This window comes from Somniosus microcephalus, unplaced genomic scaffold (genome assembly GCF_052327205.1).
Source record: "Somniosus microcephalus isolate GS21.2 unplaced genomic scaffold, FLI_Smic_1.0 scaffold1486, whole genome shotgun sequence".
NCBI classification, from domain to species: domain Eukaryota; kingdom Metazoa; phylum Chordata; class Chondrichthyes; order Squaliformes; family Somniosidae; genus Somniosus; species Somniosus microcephalus.
In genome coordinates, this window is record NW_028226673.1 from 12,501 (window position 1) to 22,500 (window position 10,000).

Genomic DNA, 10,000 nt, shown 5'->3' on the forward strand with positions numbered 1-10,000 from the left:
CACCCAAAAAGGGTTAAAAGTCGGTTGGACGGCAGCCCTGGTCGGTCTCTGCAGACCTGGAGGCCCTAGACAGTAATCTGGAAAACAGACAAAGTCTCGAGAAACCACCTCCTACCATTCTCCAGGTACCCCGCCAATCCCCCCTGCCAGAAATGACAAGTGTCAAATCAGCGGGACGGATTTGACTTTTGTGACCGACCGCTGGAACTTTTTTCGGCTACAGGCAGTCAAATTTTTCTCCTTCCGGACTTCCAGTACAACTTTGAACGGCCATATCTCCGCACTCCCGCGTCGGAGCCAAGCCGTTTTTACACCGTTAGACGCGGCTTCCCGTGCCCGTTCGAATGCCGCCCTGCTCGGCGGAAAAGGAGAATTTTTTTATTTTTCGGCCGATTTCGGGAAAAAAAATTCCCGCTCTGAACTCGGATTTTTCGGCTTTAATCGTTTCGTATACGGTCCCTTACGCAAGGGAGCCGAAGCCCCGGCCTCTGCCGGGCGTCAGGCTGCCGTTTTTAAGCCCGACCAAAAACCCGAAAATTGGTTAAAAATGGAAATAAATTTCCACCCAAAAAGGGTTAAAAGTCGGTTGGACGGCAGCCCGGGTCGGTCTCTGCAGACCTGGAGGCCCTAGACAGTAATCTGGAAAACAGATAAAGTCTCGAAAAACCACCTCCTACCATTCTCCAGGTACCCCGCCAATCCCCCCTGCCAGAAATGACAAGTGTCAAATCAGCGGGACGGATTTGACTTTTGTGACCGACCGCTGGAACTTTTTTCGGCTACAGGCAGTCAAATTTTTCTCCTTCCGGACTTCCAGTACAACTTTGAACGGCCATATCTCCGCACTCCCGCGTCGGAGCCAAGCCGTTTTTACACCGTTAGACGCGGCTTCCCGTGCCCGTTCGAATGCCACCCTGCTCGGCGGAAAAGGAGACATTTTTTTTTTCCGGCCGTTTTCGGGAAAAAATTTTCCCGCTCTGAACTCCGATTTTACGCCTTTAATCGATTCGGAGACGGTCGCTTACGCAAGGGAGGCGAAGCCCGGGCCTCTGCCGGGCGTCAGCCTGCCGTATGTAAGCCCGTCCGAAGCATGAGTTCCCACTTTTGGTTATCCAGTTGTCAATTTTAAAATTTCAGTTACTCAGTTGCCTGCTTGGTTAATCATTTGTCGCTCTGACATTTGGTTAACCAGTTGTCGATGTTCGAAATTCAGTTAATGAGTTGCCTCTTTGAAATTTCAGTTAATGAGTTGGCCCTTTGGTTACTCATTTGTCCCTGTGTCTTTTGGTTAACCAGTTGTCGATGTTCGAAATTCAGTTAATGAGTTGCCTCCTTGGTTACTCATTTGTCGCTCTGGCTTTTGGTTAACCAGTTGTCGATGTTCAAAATTACAGTTAATGAGTTGCCTCTTTGAAATTTCAGTTAATGAGTTGGCCCTTTGGTTACTCATTTGTCCCTGTGTCTTTTGGTTAACCAGTTGTCGATGTTCGAAATTCAGTTAATGAGTTGCCTCCTTGGTTAATCATTTGTCGCTCTGACTCTTGGTTAACCAGTTGTCGATGTTCAAAATTTCAGTTAATGAGCTGCTCTTATGTTCTATGATTTCCTACCTTGACAACTCATTAACCAGTGTTTCAAACAATGCACCAGGCCATTTGACGACCCCAACTCGGTTCCACAAGCGGGAAAGCAGCACCCCAAGGCCCGGTAAGGGGGCCGAATACATTCCCATCGTGAATTCCGTCCCAAATGTGAATGACAAGTTTTCAGTTAATCAGTTGCCTGCTTGGTTACTCATTTGTCGCTCTGACATTTGGTTAACCAGTTGTCGATGTTCAAATTTCAGTTAATGAGTAGCCTCTTTGAAATTTCAGTTAATGAGTTGGCCCTTTGGTTACTCATTTGTCCCTGTGTCTTTTGGTTACCCAGTTGTCGATGTTCGAAATTCAGTTAATGAGTTGCCTCCTTGGTTAATCATTTGTCGCTCTGACTCTTGGTTAACCAGTTGTCGATGTTCGAAATTCAGTTAATGAGTTGCCTCCTTGGTTAATCATTTGTCGCTCTGGCTTTTGGTTTACCAGTTGTCGATGTTCAAAATTTCAGTTAATGAGTTGCCTCTTTGAAATTTCAGTTAATGAGTTGGCCCTTTGGTTACTCATTTGTCCCTGTGTCTTTTGGTTAACCAGTTGTCGATGTTCGAAATTCAGTTAGTGAGTTGCCTCCTTGGTTAATCATTTGTCGCTCTGGCTTTTGGTTAGCCAGTTGTCGATGTTCAAAATTTCAGTTAATGAGTTGCCTCTTTGAAATTTCAGTTAATGAGTTGGCCCTTTGGTTACTCATTTGTCCCTGTGTCTTTTGGTTAACCAGTTGTCGATGTTCGAAATTCAGTTAATGAGTTGCCTCCTTGGTTAATCATTTGTCGCTCTGGCTTTTGGTTAACCAGTTGTCGATGTTCAAAATTTCAGTTAATGAGCTGCTCTTATGTTCTATGATTTCCGACCTTGACAACTCATTAACCAGTGTTTCAAACAATGCACCAGGCCATTTGACGACCCCAACTCGGTTCCACAAGCGGGAAAGCAGCACCCCAAGGCCCGGTAAGGGGGCCGAATACATTCCCATCGTGAATTCCGTCCCAAATGTGAATGACAAGTTTTCAGTTAATCAGTTGCCTGCTTGGTTACTCATTTGTCGCTCTGACATTTGGTTAACCAGTTGTCGATGTTCAAAATTTCAGTTAATGAGTTGCCTCTTTGAAATTTCAGTTAATGAGTTGGCCCTTTGGTTACTCATTTGTCCCTGTGTCTTTTGGTTACCCAGTTGTCGATGTTCGAAATTCAGTTAATGAGTTGCCTCCTTGGTTAATCATTTGTCGCCCTGACTCTTGGTTAACCAGTTGTCGATGTTCGAAATTCAGTTAATGAGTTGCCTCCTTGGTTAATCATTTGTCGCTCTGACATTTGGTTAACCAGTTGTCGATGTTCGAAATTCAGTTAATGAGTTGCCTCCTTGGTTAATCATTTGTCGCTCTGGCTTTTGGTTAACCAGTTGTCGATGTTCAAAATTTCAGTTATTGAGTTGCCTCTTTGAAATTTCAGTTAATGAGTTGGCCCTTTGGTGACTCATTTGTCCCTGTGTCTTTTGGTTAACCAGTTGTCGATGTTCGAAATTCAGTTAATGAGTTGCCTCCTTGGTTAATCATTTGTCGCTCTGGCTTTTGGTTAACCAGTTGTCGATGTTCAAAATTTCAGTTAATGAGCTGCTCTTATGTTCTATGATTTCCGACCTTGACAACTCATTAACCAGTGTTTCAAACAATGCACCAGGCCATTTGACGACCCCAACTCGGTTCCACAAGCGGGAAAGCAGCACCCCAAGGCCCGGTAAGGGGGCCGAATACATTCCCATCGTGAATTCCGTCCCAAATGTGAAAGACAAGTTTTCAGTTAATCAGTTGCCTGCTTGGTTACTCATTTGTCGCTCTGACATTTGGTTAACCAGTTGTCGATGTTCAAATTTCAGTTAATGAGTAGCCTCTTTGAAATTTCAGTTAATGAGTTGGCCCTTTGGTTACTCATTTGTCCCTGTGTCTTTTGGTTACCCAGTTGTCGATGTTCGAAATTCAGTTTATGAGTTGCCTCCTTGGTTACTCATTTGTCGCTCTGGCTTTTGGTTAACCAGTTGTCGATGTTCAAAATTTCAGTTAATGAGTTGCCTCTTTGAAATTTCAGTTAATGAGTTGGCCCTTTGGTGACTCATTTGTCCCTGTGTCTTTTGGTTAACCAGTTGTCGATGTTCGAAATTCAGTTAATGAGTTGCCTCCTTGGTTAATCATTTGTCGCTCTGGCTTTTGGTTAACCAGTTGTCGATGTTCAAAATTTCAGTTAATGAGCTGCTCTTATGTTCTATGATTTCCGACCTTGACAACTCATTAACCAGTGTTTCAAACAATGCACCAGGCCATTTGACGACCCCAACTCGGTTCCACAAGCGGGAAAGCAGCACCCCAAGGCCCGGTAAGGGGGCCGAATACATTCCCATCGTGAATTCCGTCCCAAATGTGAAAGACAAGTTTTCAGTTAATCAGTTGCCTGCTTGGTTACTCATTTGTCGCTCTGACATTTGGTTAACCAGTTGTCGATGTTCAAATTTCAGTTAATGAGTAGCCTCTTTGAAATTTCAGTTAATGAGTTGGCCCTTTGGTTACTCATTTGTCCCTGTGTCTTTTGGTTACCCAGTTGTCGATGTTCGAAATTCAGTTTATGAGTTGCCTCCTTGGTTAATCATTTGTCGCTCTGGCTTTTGGTTAACCAGTTGTCGATGTTCAAAATTTCAGTTAATGAGTTGCCTCTTTGAAATTTCAGTTAATGAGTTGGCCCTTTGGTTACTCATTTGTCCCTGTGTCTTTTGGTTAACCAGTTGTCGATGTTCGAAATTCAGTTAATGAGTTGCCTCCTTGGTTAATCATTTGTCGCTCTGGCTTTTGGTTAACCAGTTGTCGATGTTCAAAATTTCAGTTAATGAGCTGCTCTTATGTTCTATGATTTCCTACCTTGACAACTCAGTAACCAGTGTTTCAAACAATGCACCAGGCCATTTGACGACCCCAACTCGGTTCCACAAGCGGGAAAGCAGCACCCCAAGGCCCGGTAAGGGGGCCGAATACATTCCCATCGTGAATTCCGTCCCAAATGTGAAAGACAAGTTTTCAGTTAATCAGTTGCCTGCTTGGTTACTCATTTGTCGCTCTGACATTTGGTTAACCAGTTGTCGATGTTCAAATTTCAGTTAATGAGTAGCCTCTTTGAAATTTCAGTTAATGAGTTGGCCCTTTGGTTACTCATTTGTCCCTGTGTCTTTTGGTTACCCAGTTGTCGATGTTCGAAATTCAGTTTATGAGTTGCCTCCTTGGTTAATCATTTGTCGCTCTGGCTTTTGGTTAACCAGTTGTCGATGTTCAAAATTTCAGTTAATGAGTTGCCTCTTTGAAATTTCAGTTAATGAGTTGGCCCTTTGGTTACTCATTTGTCCCTGTGTCTTTTGGTTATCCAGTTGTCGATGTTCGAAATTCAGTTAATGAGTTGCCTCCTTGGTTAATCATTTGTCGCTCTGGCTTTTGGTTAACCAGTTGTCGATGTTCAAAATTTCAGTTAATGAGTTGCCTCTTTGAAATTTCAGTTAATGAGTTGGCCCTTTGGTTACTCATTTGTCCCTGTGTCTTTTGGTTAACCAGTTGTCGATGTTCGAAATTCAGTTAATGAGTTGCCTCCTTGGTTAATCATTTGTCGCTCTGACATTTGGTTAACCAGTTGTCGATGTTCGAAATTCAGTTAATGAGTTGCCTCCTTGGTTAATCATTTGTCGCTCTGGCTTTTGGTTAACCAGTTGTCGATGTTCAAAATTTCAGTTAATGAGTTGCCTCTTTGAAATTTCAGTTAATGAGTTGGCCCTTTGGTTACTCATTTGTCCCTGTGTCTTTTGGTTAACCAGTTGTCGATGTTCGAAATTCAGTTACTGAGTTGCCTCCTTGGTTAATCATTTGTCGCTCTGGCTTTTGGTTAACCAGTTGTCGATGTTCAAAATTTCAGTTAATGAGCTGCTCTTATGTTCTATGATTTCCGACCTTGACAACTCATTAACCAGTGTTTCAAACAATGCACCAGGCCATTTGACGACCCCAACTCGGTTCCACAAGCGGGAAAGCAGCACCCCAAGGCCCGGTAAGGGGGCCGAATACATTCCCATCGTGAATTCCGTCCCAAATGTGAATGACAAGTTTTCAGTTAATCAGTTGCCTCCTTGGTTAATCATTTGTCGCTCTGACATTTGGTTATCCAGTTGTCGATGTTCAAAATTTCAGTTAATGAGTTGCCTCTTTGAAATTTCAGTTAATGAGTTGGCCCTTTGGTTACTCATTTGTCCCTGTGTCTTTTGGTTACCCAGTTGTCGATGTTCGAAATTCAGTTAATGAGTTGCCTCCTTGGTTAATCATTTGTCGCCCTGACTCTTGGTTAACCAGTTGTCGATGTTCGAAATTCAGTTATTGAGTTGCCTCCTTGGTTAATCATTTGTCGCTCTGACATTTGGTTAACCAGTTGTCGATGTTCGAAATTCAGTTAATGAGTTGCCTCCTTGGTTAATCATTTGTCGCTCTGGCTTTTGGTTAACCAGTTGTCGATGTTCAAAATTTCAGTTAATGAGTTGCCTCTTTGAAATTTCAGTTAATGAGTTGGCCCTTTGGTTAATCATTTGTCGCTCTGGCTTTTGGTTAACCAGTTGTCGATGTTCAAAATTTCAGTTAATGAGCTGCTCTTATGTTCTATGATTTCCGACCTTGACAACTCATTAACCAGTGTTTCAAACAATGCACCAGGCCATTTGACGACCCCAACTCGGTTCCACAAGCGGGAAAGCAGCACCCCCAAGCCCCGGTAAGGCGGCCGAATACATTCCCATCGTGAATTCCGTCCCAAATGTGAATGACAAGTTTTCAGTTAATCATTTGCCACCTTGGTTCATCATTTGCCACTCTGACTTTTGGTTTCCCAGTTGTCAGTTTTCACATTTCAGTTACTGAGTTGACTTTGTCTTTCTCACTCTGTGTATCTCTATCTTCTCTCTGTCTCTCTCAGTGTATGCGAGTGTCTGTGTGTGTTCCACTGCCGCCCGGCCAACCGGGTCCAAAGGCCCGCCACGTTACACACGAAAAACCCCGGTCTCGCTTCGGAGCGACGGGCACCCGGCTTCTCGGTGTCGGACCGACTCCGTTCAGATACCGCTGGATGCCCCTTGCCCCTGGCTTGCTCTGGCAGCCGGCGCGTGCAGGCCGCCCCCTGCCCCGCCGTCTCAGTGGTCGGAAAGCGGTCTCCAGCCAACGGCTGTACCTCGGCCGCGGAAAGAGGCAGCTACACAAGCGAGGCACTGCTCTGTGCGGCCCCGCCACCCCGTTCAGCTGCCGTTGTCCCCGACCGGATCGGACTTTCCTTCCCGAAGTTATCCCCGATAAGCTGCCGCTGACCGACGGCCCGTCAGCCGCTGCGGGACGGCGACACTTTCCCGAACTCGCCCGGGGCCACTTCGGCAATATAGTGTGCGCCGGAGCCGGGGCTTTCCAACGAGCCATCCCCGAACGAAATCGGACACGGGAGTCGGGAGCGACAGGCGTTCGACTGGTGCCGGGCAACCGGGTCCAAACGCCCGCCTTGTTAAACACACGTACACCCCAGGCTCGATTCGGAGCGACGGGCACCCGGCTTCCCGGTGTCGGACCGACTCCGTTCAGATACCGTTGGATGCCCCTTGCCCCTGGCTTGCTCTGGCAGCCGGCGCGTGCAGGCCGCCCCCCGCCCCGCCGTCTCAGTGGTCGGAAAGTGGTCTCCAGCCAACGGCTGTACCTCGGCCGGGGAAAGGGGCAGCTACACAAGCCAGGCACTGGTCTGTGCGGGCCCGCCACCCCGTTCGGCTGCCGTTGATCCGGACCGGATCGGACTTTCCCTCCCGAAGTTATGCCCGATAAGCTGCCGCTCACCGGCGGCCCGTCAGCCGCTGCGGGATGGCGACACTTTGCCGAACTTGCCGGGGTCCAGGCCGATAATATAGTGTGCGCCAGCGCCGGGGCTTTCCAACGAGCCCTCCCTGACCGAAATCGGACACGGGAGTCCAGAGCGATAGGCGTTCGACTGCCGGCCGGCCAAACACAGGCAATCCCCCGCCGTTGCGGACCCGCTCCAGGACAACCGGGTCCAAACGCCCGCCTCGTTACACGCACGAAAACACCGGGCTCGATTCGGAGCGACGGGCACCCGGCTTCCCGGTGTCGGACCGACTCCGTTCCGGTACCCTTGGATGCCCCTTGCCCCTGGCTTGCTAGGACAGCCGGCGCGTCAAGGTGGGCCCCCGCGGCTCCGGCTCAGCAGTCGGAAAGCGGTCTCCAGCCAACGGCTGTACCTCGGCCGGGGAAAGGGGCAGCTACACAAGCCCGCTACTGGTCTGTGCGGCCCCGCCACCCCGTTCAGTGGAAGTTGACCCCGACCGGATCGGACTTTCCTTCCCGAAGTTATCCCCGATAAGCTGCCGCTGACCGACGGGGCGGCAGCCGGTACGGGACTGCGACACTTTCCCGAACTTGCCGGGGTCCAGGCCGATAATATAGTGTGCGCCAGCGCCGGGGCTTTCCAATGAGCCCTCCCTGACCGAAATCGGACACGGGAGTCCGGAGCCAAAGGCGTTCGACTGCCGGCCGGCCAAACTCAGGCAACCTCCCGCCGTTGCGGACCCGCTCCCGGACAACCGGGTCCAAACGCCCGCCCTGTTACACGCACGAAAACACCGGGCTCGATTCGGAGCGACGGGCACCCGGCTTCCCGGTGTCGGACCGACTCCGTTCCGGTACCACTGGATGCCCCTTGCCCCTGGCTTGCTAGGACAGCCGGCGCGTCAAGGTGGGCCCCCGCGGCTCCGGCTCAGCAGTCGGAAAGCGGTCTCCAGCCAACGGCTGTACCTCGGCCGGGCCAAGCGGCAGCTGCACAAGCCCGCTACTGGTCTGTGCGGCCCCCCCACCCCGTTCAGTAGCAGTTCACCCCAACCGGATCGGACTTTCCGTCCCGAAGTTATCCCCGATAAGCTGCCGCTGACCGACGGGGCGGCAGCCGCTACGGGACTGCGACACTTTCCCGAACTTGCCGGGGTCCAGGCCGATAATATAGTGTGCGCCAGCGCCGGGGCTTTCCAACGAGCCCTCCCTGACCGAAATCGGACACGGGAGTCCGGAGCCAAAGGCGTTCGACTGCCGGCCGGCCAAACACAGGCAACCTCCCGCCGTTGCGGACCCGCTCCCGGACAACCGGGTCCAAACGCCCGCCCTGTTACACGCACGAAAACACCGGGCTCGATTCGGAGCGACGGGCACCCGGCTTCCCGGTGTCGGACCGACTCCGTTCCGGTACCACTGGATGCCCCTTGCCCCTGGCTTGCTAGTACAGCCGGCGCGTCAAGGTGGGCCCCCGCGGCTCCGGCTCAGCAGTCGGAAAGCGGTCTCCAGCCAACGGCTGTACCTCGGCCGGGCCAAGCGGCAGCTGCACAAGCCCGCTACTGGTCTGTGCGGCCCCCCCACCCCGTTCAGTCGCAGTTCACCCCAACCGGATCGGACTTTCCGTCCCGAAGTTATCCCCGATAAGCTGCCGCTGACCGACGGGGCGGCAGCCGCTACGGGACTGCGACACTTTCCCGAACTTGCCGGGGTCCAGGCCGATAATATAGTGTGCGCCAGCGCCGGGGCTTTCCAACGAGCCCTCCCTGACCGAAATCGGACACGGGAGTCCGGAGCGAAAGGCGTTCGACTGCCGGCCGGCCAAACCCAGGCAATCTCCCGCCGTTGCGGACCCGCTCCCGGACAACCGGGTCCAAACGCCCGCCCTGTTACACGCACGAAAACCCCGGGCTCGATTCGGAGCGACGGGCACCCGACTTCCCGGTGTCGGACCGACTCCCTTCTGGTACCACTGGATGCCCCTTGCCCCTGGCTTGCTCGGACAGCCGGCGCGTCAAGGTGGGTCCCCGCGGCACCGGCTCAGCAGTCGGAAAGCGGTCTCCAGCCAACGGCTGTACCTCGGCCGGGCCAAGAGGCAGCTACACAAGCCCGCTACTGGTCTGTGCGGCCCCGCCACCCCGTTCAGTCGCAGTTCACCCCGACCGGATCGGACTTTCCGTCCCGAAGTTATCCGCGATAAGCTGCCGCTGACCGACGGGGCGGCCGCCGGAACGGGACTGCGACACTTTCCCGAACTTGCCGGGGCCCAGGCCGATAATATAGTGTGCGCCAGCGTCGGGGCTTTCCAACCAGCCCTCCCTGACCGAAATCGGACACGGGAGTCCGGAGCCAAAGGCGTTCGACTGCCGGCCGGCCAAACCCAGGCAATCTCCCGCCGTTGGGGACCCGCTCCCGGACAACCGGGTCCAAACGCCCGCCCTGTTACACGCACGAAAACACCGGGCTCGATTC